Below are 14,182 nucleotides of genomic sequence, written 5' to 3' on the forward strand. Positions count from 1 at the left end.
TAGCAATGTTGAGCACCTTTTCATATGCCTCTTGGCCATCTGCGTTACCTCTTTGGAAAAAATGTCTTTTCAGTTTTTCTGCCCATTTTTCAACTTGGTTGTTTGTTTTTTTGATGTTGAGTTGTATGAGCTATTTATATATGTTTGTTTTTATTATTAATTCATTTCTGGTAATGAGAAGAGAGAGAGAAATGGTACTTCTATGTTCCTTGGGGTCTTTCCAGCAATAGGACATCTTAGGATGTCCCATATGTTAGTGGTTCATTTTAAGGACACTGAAAGAAGGGCAGAAGCAGAAGGAAATACCTTGATAGCTCCATGGCCGTCACCACTGGAAACTAAAATGTCAACATTTGTGAAGTGGGATAAGCAGGAAGATCACAGACCTTACTTTTAACAGCACAAGTTTAATAAGAACAAGTAGCATCCTTGTAGGTAGCAGAGAAAAGCCATTTACCACTATTGTGGTATTTCTTATAATGTATTGCAGATTGCATTATTGACCCCAATCCTTCACCCCTACTTGAATCCACACTTTTGTCAAGGTCTCATCCTAAAAGGAAGGTACTCCCTGTCCCTTCATTTTTATCCTGGCTCTGTGACTTGCTTTAGTCGATGAAGTACGGGCAGAAGTGACAGTGTGCCAGTTCTGAGCCCAGGCTTTAAGAGGTGAGGAATGTTTTCACTTGCCCTTTCGTGCCTCTGCCATCACCATGAGAAGAATATGCATTGATGGTGTAAAGACAGTGAGAGATACATGGAGCAGAGAGCAGAGGCATTCCAGATGACCCACAGATCTACAGTGAGAAATAGAGCTGCCCCTGTCACTCCAGCCTCAAGCAGAGTAATCCAGCCAAACTCCAGCTAGCTGCTGACATATGAGCAATAATAAAGGATCGCTGTTTTAAGCCAAAGTTTTGGGGTGGAGTGTTACATAGAAATGGCTTCCTAATCCATAAGGTCAGCAGTTAGATCAGAAAAGAGCCAAATGCTTTTTAGCACAATTATGGCAGGGTCTATCATTTCAAAATGGGTAGAAACAAAGACAAACTAACAAACTATATCAGAAACTATTCCTTCCGATATAGAATAGGACTGTCGTCTCCAAGAAAAATTAATGCTCTAGACTAGGGGTCTTCAGACGTTTTCTGTCAAGGCCCAGGTAGTAAATATTTTAGAGTTTATAGGGCACACAGTCTGTCACAACTACTCGACTCTGCATTTATAGCACGAAAGCGACCATACACAGTATGTAAATAAATGGGTGTGGCTCTGTTCCAATCAGACTTTATTTATAGACACTGAAATTTGAATTTCACATAATTTTCATGTCAAAAATTATTATTCTTTTGATTTTTATTCAACTACTTACAAATGTAAAAACCAGTCCTAGTTCATGGGCCATGCAAAATCAGGCAGCCAGCTAGATGTCGACTGGCAAACATTAGAAAGATGAATAATGCCAAATAATGTCAGGGACATGGGATAGAGGAATACTCACATGCTGCTGGTGGGATGTAGATCAGAGACAAAACAACTGTGAAGGTTTAGGGCCCCTCACTTGCTTGGACCCATGTGAGTGACGGGAATTCTAAAATATTCTAGGTAAGGAAGGAAAACCAGGTTGCAATCAGGAAACATTGGTAAGTAAGCATTTCAGGTAAATTATCTTAAGAGATCCCAATAATCTATTGTAATTTCTTAGCTTCTTCTAAATAAATATTAACTTTTGGACCTAACTTTGAATTTTTAATTTTGTGTTCTTCTTAAAAAGAATCCCCAAATTGTAAAGGTATAAGGCCCCACAACACCTAGATCTTCCTCTGAGATAGAGGCAGCCATTCTGGGTAGGAATCTAATGACCTTCAGTCCAATTAAGTGTAAGCATTTGTTCTAACCTAAAAATTCTACTCCTGGGTACATGTCCCAAAGAAGGCTACACACATGTCCATAAGAGAATATGCACAGGACTTCTGTTAAAGAAAGTCATGGTGACAGGGATTTGTAGATAATCTGGACTCCGTCACTGGGAGAGTTGAAAGGTAAAACGTGATGGACACACTCCATAGAGTGTTATGTAGCTGTCGTAAGTTAGAGAATTGGGTGTATACAAATAAGTATGGATGGATGTTTAAAACTAGTGCTGGAAAAAAAAAAACAAAAAAAAACTAGTGCTGACTGTAATGGCATCACCACTTGGAACACAGTTTGACAATTTCTTATAAAGTTAAACGTACACTTATCATACAACCCAGCAATTCATTCCTAGGTATTTATTCCAGATAAATCAAGTCCTGTGTCCCAGACACATGAATTTTCATAGCAGCTTTATCCATCATAAGTAGAAACAACCTAAATATTCATCAAGTAGTAAACAATAAATGATGCTATAGCCATACAATAGAATACTACTCAGCAATAAAGAAGAATTAACTGCTGCTACACACGATCTGGAGGAATCTAAAAAGCATTTGACTGAGTAAAAGAAGTCAGATGAAAAGGGAATACAGTAAGTCCCCTACATACGAACCTTCAAGTTGCAAACATTCAAAGATGCAAACGTGCGTTGGCATGTCCAATCACGTAAGTTAGTTCATGTGTCTGGCGTATGTTGTCACATGAGTGCACCCTCTACAAGTGGTTGTGCTTTAGTGTACTTTACTGTACAGTACTGTATAGAGTGCAGTATCTTTATTTCAAGCCCAGGATGTCCGGAAGCAAGCTTAAGAGCAGTGGTGATGTAGCAGGTCCTGCTAAGAAGCGCCAAGTGATAACGATGGAAACAAAAGTGAAAATAACTGAGAAAGTGGAGCAAGGTGAAAAGATGGTAGACATTGCTTGTTCTTATAACATGAATCATTAAACCATCAACACAATTCTAAAGAACAGGACAAGATCACGGAACACGTGAAGCCTGCTGTGCGATGACGTCGACAATAATATCGAAGAAGCATGGAAAAGTGATGGAGGAGATGGAGAAACTTCTCAGTGTGTGGATATAGGATCAGCATCAGTGTCGAGTCCCGCTCAGCTTAATGCTGATTCAAGAGAAAACTAAAAGCCCTTATGAAGACTTGAAGAAGAAACACGGTGAAGAATCAGAGGGCACATCTCTTAATGCCAACCATGGCTGGTTTCATAGGTTCAAGGCTAGAACCAACTCTCACAATGTAAAATAAGTGGCGAGGCAGTGAGTGCAGATATGGTAGCTGCCCAGGAATTTCCTGAAACACTTCAAGAAATTATTGATGAAGGTACTTATTTACCTGAGCAGGTTTTTAATGTGGATGAGATAGGACTGTACTAGAGAAGGATGCCAGACCAAAGTTACATCAGTAAGGAGGAAAAGTTGACGCCAGGCTACCAAGCAGCAAAGGATAGGCTAACTGTGTTGTTTGGTGGCAATGCTCCCAGCAATATGAAGCTGAAGCCACTCTTGGTTTCTCATTCAGAGAACTCAGGAGTCCTTAAAAACATAGCCAAGGGCTCTCTTCCCGTTGTGTGGAAGAGTAACCGCAAAGCCTGGGTTACACAGGCCGTTCTCCAGGACTGATTTTTCCACCACTTTATCCCGGAGGTAGAGAAATATTGCTTGGAGATGGACATCCGATTCAACGTTCTTTTACTGCTCGACAGTTCTCTGGGCCACCCTCCATTCATGGACAACTTTCATCCCAACATCAAAGTAGTGCATCTGCCACTATATACTACATCACTCATCCAAATTACGGACCAGGGAGTTATAGCGACTTTCAAGAAATATTATTTACATCACACTTTTTGTCAGGCAGTAAAGGTGAGTGACGAATCAGGAAAAACCTTGCGACAATTTTGGAAGGACTATAACATCTACAAGGCCATAAAAAACATTGACTTTGGGTTTCCCTAGTGGCGCAGTGGTTGAGAGTCCGCCTGCTGATGCAGGGGACATGGGTTCGTGCACCGGTCCGGGAAGATCCCACATGCCGCAGAGCGGCTGGGCCCATGAGCCATGGCCGCTGAGCCTGCGCGTCCGGAGCCTGTGCTCTGCAACAGGAGAGGCCACAACAGTGAGAGGCCCGCGTACCGCAAAACAAACAAACAAACAAACAAAAAACACATTGACTTTGTTAGGCGTGAGGGTTACGGTCGTCACTATGAATGGGGTTTGGAAGAACATTTGTCCACATTCAAGATTTTCATGGATTTGAGAAGGTGGATGAGGAGTTCAAAGAGGTCTTCAGCAACTTACTGACCCTCAGCAAGAAGCTGGAGCTAGATCTGCAAGAGGACAACTTCGTTGGATTCCTTGCTGTGCAACACGATGGGCTTGCTAATGAAGACCTGATGGAATTGGAGGCTCAGAGAAAGGACAAAGAGAGACAAGAGAAGAAGAAGTAACTGAAGAACCGAAGAGATTCACCATGCAGGAAATGACAAGAGGATTTTCTTTATTTGAGGAGGGATTGTTAGTTTTTGAGGCACAGAACCCAAACATAGAACGGTACACAAAGTTTGCAGCTGCTGTTCAGAATGCAATCCAGTGTTACCATGTCATCTATGACGAGAAAAAAAGAGCTACTACCCAGATATCGCTGGATCATTTTTTCAAGAGGGTAGATAGAATTGAATCCAGCAAGGAACCAGAACCTGTACCATCAGTGTCAGATGTGAGTGAAATTGCAGCTCGCCCTCCGTCTCTTACTGCTGACGATCCTTCAGCTCTACCATCTCCCACCTCCTCTCCCTCCTCCAGTAGTGACTCTTCTTGCCTTTTCACTAGATGCCAGCCCCTGTATGCCAGCTGTTGTACTGTACTACTGTACTTTTCAAGGTATTGGACCATAACATTTAAAATATTTTCTTTATTTTTGTGGTTGTTTTTTATGTACTATTTGTGTAAAGTATTATAAATCTATTACAATAGCCAATTGTGTGAGTTGGGTACCTAGGCTAACTTTGTTGGACTTACGAACAAATTGGACTTACAAACACACTCTCAGAACGGAACTCGTTCATATGTAGGGGACTTGCTGTATACTGAATAAGTCCATTTGTGTAAAACTCTAGAAAAGACAAATCTAATCTACAGTTATAAAAAAATGTATCAGGGGTTGCCTGGAGCTGGTGAGAGGAGATGGACATTGAGTAGGCTGGGTCATGAGAGAGCTTATCTTTTTCAGTTTTATTGAGGTATAATTGACAAATAAAACTGTCAATTTTTATTCAAAGTGTACACAGTGATGATTTGATATACATATACCTTATGAAAGAATTCCTACAATCCAGTTAATTAACACAGCCACCCATCATCTCACATCTCAACACCTCACATCTTTACCATTTTTTTTTTTTTGGTACAAACATTTAAGTTTTACTCTCTTAGCAAATTTCAATTTTACAACGCAGTATTATCAACTATAGCCACCATGTTACACATTAGCTCTTCAGGCCTTATTTATCTTATAACTGAAATGTGTCCCTTTTACCAACTTCTCTTGATTTGACCCACCACCCCGCCCCCAGCCCTTGGCAATCACCATTCTATTCCCTGTTTCTATGAGTTGGACTTTAAAAAATAAAAAAAAAATTTTCAGATTCCACATATAAGTGATATCATGCAGTATTTGTCTTTCTGTGTCTGGTTCCCCAAATCTTTTTTGTGAGGTAACATTGGTTTATAACACTACATAAGTTTTACGTGTATTTAAACTTCTGTATACACTACACCGTGCTTACCACCAAAAGTTTTGTTTCCATCATCACCATACAGTTGACCCACTTTACACATTTTGCCCTCCCCTCCACATTTTGCCTCTTCCCTTTTGGTAACTACTAAGCCGTTATGAGAGAACTTTGAGGATGATGAAAATGTTCTAAACACAGGTGTCAAAACTCATCATGGGTGTGTATGTTTTATTTTATGTAAATTATACCTCAGTAAAGTTGACTTCTTTAAAAACTAGAGCTGTTTTTTTTAAAAATAAGCAATTAGGGCTTCCCTGGTGGCGCAGTGGTTGAGAGTCTGCCTGCTGATGCAGGGGGCACGGGTTCGTGCCCCGGTCCGGGAAGATCCCACATGCCACGGAGCGGCTAGGCCCGTGAGCCATGGCCGCTGAGCCTGCGCGTCCGGAGCCTGTGCTCCACAGGCCACAACAGTGAGAGGCCCGCGTACCAAAAAAAAAAAAAAAGCAATTAAGAAAAATAAGAATGAGATATATGACAGAAAACCACACATGTAAAATAAAGAGATATGCACACTAAAATATACATAATAAAACATAGGAAGAGATGCCTATGCAGAACATGGGTGGGAGTTGATTACGGGGGTAAAAATCAATAAATCAGTAAAATAAAACAAGAGAAAGGCTTTGTATAAGAACAATGATGACAAATTTGCCATAATAATTAACTCAACCCTTGGGAAAAGAGGACTAAAAGAAAGGAGAAAAAGCTCTATTGACAAGGGGCTTACTTCTAAGGATTAGTAGTGAGGAAATCAGCCCTGGAACTCATCTCCTCCCATTCCAGAAAGGGCTGTAGAAAAGAAACCTGAGGTGCCATTTGAGTTTACAACAAAGGGCACAGATTCCTCCATTCTTGAGGAACGAAGTTGTTTCTAGCTAGACGGTAGGGTACCCAGTTGAGAGTCTTGAAGGACTGGAAAGAGAGAAGAGGAGAAACTCACGGAGGCACCGTTCTTACAGAAGCTTTAGTCTAGAAAGGACTTCCTTTGTACATCCAAAGAACCCTTAGTGGCACAGAGTTTCCCCTAACACTGAACCACTGTTTTGAGATCTACTTCTCCTCCGGTAAAGAACTCCATCATAGCCTTGAATGTTTGTTCTTGTGATCGCTGATTAGCAGAATAAGGTGGCCTAATGAAGGGATGACCTGAATCCATTATGTGCATTATTTAACAGAATCAACACTGGTTTTCAGCAATAGAGGAGACTCTTATAACAAACCCTTCCCCATCTGGAGTAAGGTACTGCAAGACAAAATGCCTGATTTCTCCACAGGCTAAAAAGGGGCTCCCCCACACCTGAGCTATTCATCTCCATCTCTGGGGTGTCCAGCATTCTTAAGCTTCAGCATCTCCACTTCCTCATTTCTACCGATAACCAACTATTTTGCCTTGGTTCTCATTCAAAGCTCTGCAAGAAAATAATCTGACTGGCTAAAAAGAATCTGATTTATTAGCTAATAGAGATAAACTATTGTGAAAGGACAGAAAATAATAGAACTGCCTCCCTTACTGATATCTGCAAATCTGAGCTTTTCTTTTTCGGCAAACATGAAGTCATATGTACTTGATGAGTGAGGTGAATGCTTGTCAGTAAGAAAAGAAAAGGAGCAACGAAAATTATGGAAGCAGAGTGAAAAAAAGAGAGAGAAATGAATAAAGATTAGAGGTAATCTTTGTGAGAATGTGTGCTTTCCAGATAAAATTATGGAATTAGAAAGAAGGAGTCTAGGAAATTCCCTGGCTGTCCAGTGGTTAGGACTCCATGCTTTCAGTGCTGAGGGACTGGGTTCAATCCCTGGTCAGGGAACTAAGATCCCACAGACCATGCGGCACAGCCAAAAAAAATGAGTCTATAAATGGTCCATCGAGAAGATTATCTGAGGATGTGGAAAAGTAGGAGGCATTCAGCAGGAAGGGGTTCACGCTGATGAGTGGACTTTGCTATGAAATGTTCAGGAGCCCAAAGTCCCCATACTGAAGGTGTAGTCAGAAACCTGGCCCTGAGGCCAATTGAACGTGCTTGACCTCTTTAAATATGCTCCTGCAGTGCTGTGGCCTTTACTCAACACGATTTACCTCTTCCTGAGCCTTAAGTGGGTACTGTTGCCACCTCTGGCCTAGTGGTGTCTGAGATTCAGAAAACTCTGCATCTGTTCCCTGCCTGGCCATCGACTCTTGCTTTGGCCCAGCATAAACCATAAGCCTCCCTAGTTGGAGTGGGCCTAGCCTAGAAAATGAACTTTCTTATGTTTCCAGTGGATTCATCACATCTTGCCCAGGACCCTTCCACTCCTTTCTCAGATTTCTGCCACCAGCCCCTGGTTTTTCCTGCTTCTATCACTGCATCGAAGGGAAGTAAATAATTTACATTTCACTTCTTTAGTTTTTAGGGGTGGGGGATATTGGAGGGGAGTGATGAAAGAAAATGAAACTAACTGGTCCAAATAAGGCTTAGAAATTTTCTCACTTTCTATTACATTCCAACTCTCTGACTCCTGGTACTAAATGTAATTAGCAATGGCAATAGATAGGCTGGGGTTGGGGATGGGCGTGGTTCATGTTACTTGAAATGATGTTTGACGATCTATCACCAGAGGCTGTGTGGGGTAATGAAAATAACATGAGCTTTGGAGACAGACAAGTTTGGGTTCAAATTCTCCCTTTGCCACTTATTAGCCATGTGATGCTGAACAAGCCAATCAGTGTATCTGAACCTCAGTTTTGTCATCTCTGATAAGGAGACAATATTACTGACCTCAGGAGGTTTGCTGTGAAGATTAAGAGGTCATGTCTGTAAAGCACACAGAGCAGTACCTGGTAGACAGGAAGCCCTCAATGTCATTTACTATGAATGTTCACCTTTCTTGATTTCTTGAAGCAGCTGACTTGACTTCTTTCCTCCCTGAAGCTCCCCTGGTTCTCCTTCTTGTGAACATAGTCAATATTCAATAAAAGGGACAAGGATTGTCAGTGATTCAGAGACCTCTCTGCTCACTGTGCTTTTCCAAATCAAGGTTGAAATTATCAAAACTCTGGGTCTCAAGTCTAAGTGATTACTTAGAATCGAAGCTCAAGGACAGATCTCTCCTCTGTGTCTGGAGTGTATACGATGTAACTCTGTTTGAGCTCTAGTGAAAGATGATAAGGAAGGGTCCCAACATTTTATCAGAGAGTGTTTCCAAGCTTATCCCTGTTCCAGCTCTCCTTGTTCCTCCCAGGATGTCTTCCCTGGTTTCTTATCTTTATTGTTGCCTAAACTTTTCTAGAAGTTGCTCTTTCCCTCAATACTTCATTTCACTGTCTTCTTTCCCAGGAACCATACACTGATCTCTCCATGTCAGGTCATATTTTCATCCCTCCTAGAATGTCTTTCTTTAACTTCACCCCATCCAAAACTCCCCAGGCCATTTTGAGTTTCTTGTGGACTAAGGACTAAGGCGCTGGGGAGGTGATGGGAGAAGAACTGTCTAAGAGGGTTCCTGTCCTTAAAATGCTTACAGCTTTTTTAGGAAAAGGAAAGCAAACATTTTTAAATGAACTTCATATCCTTTCGAAAACGTTCAAGAAATGTTTGCCAAATAAATTGAATCTCGATTAAGCATATACTAGGTATTAGGGTCCTCTATTAAGCACCAGAAATACAGAGCTGTATAGGTTAGTGTCCCCTAATATCCAATATATTAGGATAAACTAGGTTATGATGCAGTAACCGAAAAAAGAATCTTGGTGGCTTATAGGAACAAAGGTTTAATTTTCACTCATGCTGCATATCCATTGGAGGTTTGCTAGTGACACTTCTCCATATCTTCTCACTCTGAAACCCAAACTGATTGAATAGCCACTCAAGTGTTGCTGATCACCATGGCAGATGGAAAGAGAGTTCTGGAGGGCCTTGCACTGGCCGTTATAGGCCCTGACCTTGGAAGTAATGCACAGTTCATAACTCACTGCCTACAACAGTGACATGGCCCCATACAACCACAAGAGGGCCAAGAAGTGAATCCTACCATGAGCCTAGAATGCCGAAAGCCAGACATTTTTTGAGGTACGCGGGCCTATCACTGTTGTGGTCTCTCCCGTTGCAGAGCACAGGCTCCGGACGCGCAGGCTCAGCGGCCATGGCTCACGGGCCCAGCCGCTCTGTGGCATGTGGAATCTTCCTGGACCGGGGCATGAACCGTGTCCCCTGCATCGGCAGGTGGACTCTCAACCACTGCGCCACCAGGGAAGCCCTGGAATCTTCTTTAAATTAATTTTTATTGGAAGACAGTTTACAATGTTGCATTAGTTTCTCCTGTGCAGCAAAGTGAATCAGTTATACTTATACATATAACCAATCTTTTTTAGATTTCCTTCCCATTTAGGTCACCACAAAGCATTGAGTTGAGTTCCCTGTGCTATGCAGTAGGTTCTCACTAGTTATCTATTTTATACATAGTAGTGTATATATGTCAATCCCAATCTCCCAAGTCATTGGAATCTTGATAGAGACTGCATTGACTCTACAGATGGCTTTGGGTAGTATGAACACTGTTATGATATTTATTCTTCTGATCATGAACAAAAGATATCTTTCCATTTGTTTGTATCTTCTTCAACTTCTTTTATCAAAGTCTTGTAGTTTTCAGTGTACAGATCTTTCACATCCTTTGTTAAATTTATTCTTAAGTATTTTATTGCTTTTGATACTATTGTAAATGGAATTATTTTTCTTTATTTTTTTTCAGATAATTCATTCTTAATGTATAGAAACACAACCAATTTTTGTATATTGGTTTTGTATCCTGCAGCTTTGCTCAAATCATTTATTAGTTTTAACAGTTTTTTGGTGGCATCTTTAGGATTTGCTATAGATCATGTCATCTGCAGACAGAGAAAATTTTACTTCTTTCTAACTTGGACCCCTTTTATTTCTTGTTCTCATCCGGTGGCTCTGGCTAAGACTTCCAGGACTATGTTGAATAGAAGTGGTGAAGGTGGGCACCCTTTTATTGTTCCTGATCTTAGAGGAAAAGCTTTCAACTTTTAACAACTGAGTGTGACATGTTCTGTGGTTGGAGGGATGGAGGGATTGCATCAGGCTAGACTCCATGGTTGGATGGACCTGCTGGCTAGGCTCTACATTCAAGCAGGGCTGATGGCTGTGCTCTGTGGTAAGGTGAGACCACTGGAAGGGCTCTGCAATCACTTCTGGTTGTGCAAGTTTTCATGCTGTGTTCCCTGGCAGGGAGGTGTCACGGGTTGTACTCCACAACTGGGAATGGCTACAGACTAGGCTCCACAATTCCTCCTGGTCAGGTGGGGTCTCAAGCTGGGGTCCTCAACCAGATGGTGTCACTGGCTGGACTCTGTGTTCAGGTGGGGTTACAGGCAGAGCTTTGCCATCCAAGGAGGCCTCAGGCTGTGCTCTGCAGTCAGGTAAGTCTATAAGCTGTGTCCCAAAGTTAAGCAGGGCCACAGGCCTGGGCTTCACAGTCAGGTAAGCCACAGGCTGTGCTCTGCTGTTGGGGCCTACAGATGTATCCCACAGTTGGATGAGACTAGAGGCAGTGCTCCTTGGTTGGGTGGAGCTACATGCTATGCTCCATGATTGGGTGGTGTCACTGGTTAGATTCCCTGCCCAGGCTGTGTTCAGCAATTGGGTAAGGCCATAGGCTGGGCTGGGCTGCAGGGCAGAGCTGTAGGCTAGACTCTGCCCTAAGTTGAATTCCAAGGCTGCCCAGGGTCACTGTTCAGGCTCCCTTTTTATATGGGCCCAGAGGCTATGCTTAACAGTTGGGCAGAGCTGCTGGCTTGGCTCCCTGCCCTAGCGTGACTGTAGAATGGGCTCTGTGGCTTCCCAGGATCTCTGGCCAAGCTTCTTGATCAGGGGGACTGGAGGCTGCACTCAGCAGTTGGGCAGGGGTGTGAATTTGCTTCCTTGCCTGGGTGGTAATAGAATGAGCTCACGGCTGTTATGGCTAATTGGCTGGGGACCCAAATCAGGCAGAACTGGCAACTGAGCTCCCTGGCCACATGGGGTCACATGCTTGGCTCTGCAGATGAGCAAATCTGCTGGCTGGGATCCCTGCCCAGCCTCTGCTGCAAGCAAGAATGTGGTCCACCAAGATCTGAGCACTGGTTGCTGTAAGCCCTGCCTCCCTTCTCCATCCCTATCTGATTCCCTGTAGGCAAGCTCTGCAGATTACCTCGGTGATCTGCTCATCTCTGCTGGGATAGTAGAGTGATGACTATCCCTCTACTATCCCAGCAGAAAACTAGAGTGTTACTGTCTGGGGAGGCTAATACAAAGAGTGTCTGGTTAGAGGCACAGGGGACACAATGCCAGTTGAGAGCAAGGGTATCATACTGAACCCAGGAGAGTCAAGTAAAATTTTATATATAAGGTTAAAACCCAGCTTTCTTCCCCATCTCAACCTTGAGGATAGTGACAGGCAAACGTATACCTTCTGAGCAGGATTGTGGAGGATTCTTCCCAGGGAAATTGGCACAATCTCAGAGAAAAAACCTGAAGACACAGATACCGTGTTTCTTAATCTGTTCAGGCTGCTATAACAAACTACCACAGACTGGGTGGTTTAAACAATAAACATTTATTTCTCACAGTTCTGGAGCCTGGGAGGTCCAGGATCAATGCATCAGCAGATTCAGCATCTGGTTCACAGACGGCCTTCTCACAGCGTCTTCACTTGGCAGAAGGGGCAAGAGAGCTCTCTAGGGTCTCTTTTAAAAGAGTACTAACCTCATTCATAAGGGATCTACCCTCATGACCTAATCACCTCCCTAAAGGTCCTGCCCCTTAATACTATCACACTGGAGGTTGGGACTTCAATATATGAATTTAGAGGGGGACACATTCAATGTATCAGGATTGTAGAGGATTCTTCCCAGGGAAATCTGGCCAGTACAAGAGAGAAACCATGAAACAAGAACAGAATGCTACTTTTTAAAGAAGAAAAAAGAAGGAATGAGAGGGCTTCCCTGGTGGCACAGTGGTTGAGAGTCCGCCTGCCGATGCAGGGGACACGGGTTCGTGCCCCGGTCCGGGAAGATCCCACATGCCGCGGAGCAGCTGGGCCCGTGAACCATGGCCACTGAGCCTGCGTGTCTGGAGCCTGTGCTCCGCAACGGGAGAGGTCACAACAGTGAGAGGCCCGCATACCGCAAAAAAAGAAAAAAAGAAAGAATGAGAAAAAAACTTTAGAGAATCAACATACAAAGACAACATACAAAGAAATGTCTAGAGATAAGAATAAAGTGGCAGAGAAAAAAGCAATGGAGAAAAATATAAGAAAATTAGAGAATCAGGGAATTGTACATTTGAAAAATAACAATTCCAGAATAGGGAGCAGGAAAACAAAGGGTGGGAAATCATCAAAGAAATAAGGCAAGGAAAACAATGTCCTAGAATTCAAGTTCATGAGTTTCCAGATTGACAGGGCCCATTGAGTACTCAGCAGAAAGCGAGTGGAGCAATGCCTTCAAAATTCAGAGAGAAAAACACTTCCAATATGAGATGAGCAACCAAACTAACTAACCAAATGTGAGATTAGTACATGAAGTCAGACATTTTCAGGAAGCTACCAGGAGATGCTCTACCAAAATAAAGGAGTAGAACAAGGAAGACCGTGGATCGAAAAAGCAGGGCATTCATCCATGGGTTCTCAAAGAGAACCCCAGGATGATATAAATGGAGATCCAGGATGGCAGCAGGTCACCAGATATAGAATCAATCCATTCAGAGAAGAGCAGGTCCAAGTGCCCAGGGAGAGAGGCTGCCAGGAAGATAAAATTGATGAAATAAATAACTAATGATTCTGAAAGTATTCAAAAGAGATGAAAGACAGCTAAATTCTCATCTTTCATAGCAGGAATTCAATGGATAATACCTGAAACTGAAAAAAGAAATAATAAGTAGCAATACAGGTAAGCATATTACTTATAAATATGGAAATAGAATCCAAAGAAACAAACAAAAGATGTGAAAGTGGTTTTCTTTGGAGAGCAAGAAATGGAGAAAGAGAAATGTGGGACTTCTATATTTTATTATAATTTCTTATTCAAAGTTGACTCAAAATCACGTGGATGAATGGTTTTGGTTTTGTTTTTAGTTTAAATAAATGGAATTTTTAAAATCATGTGGATGTATGACTTTGATGAAAATTTAAACTAAATATAAAAAAGAGAGAAACAATGGAGTGAGAATTCGGCCTGGGGATTAATTTTCCTGCTTAACAGTTTCTTTAACAATCCCAGAAAATAGGACCCCATTATAATGCTGTCTACCCCCAGTTTTCTATTAGAGAGATTCAAATAAATACAATATGCATTTGTATTAATATTCATGATTGTCCAGGAGGCAGGGAGTTATTTGCAAGCCTATATTCAGGCTAGTATGTAATCCCATCACCTCCTCATGTTAGTTATGTAACTGGCATTGGGTAAATCACTTCA

The sequence above is a fragment of the Globicephala melas genome, chromosome 15 (assembly GCF_963455315.2).
Source record: "Globicephala melas chromosome 15, mGloMel1.2, whole genome shotgun sequence".
Classification (NCBI taxonomy): Eukaryota; Metazoa; Chordata; class Mammalia; order Artiodactyla; family Delphinidae; genus Globicephala; species Globicephala melas.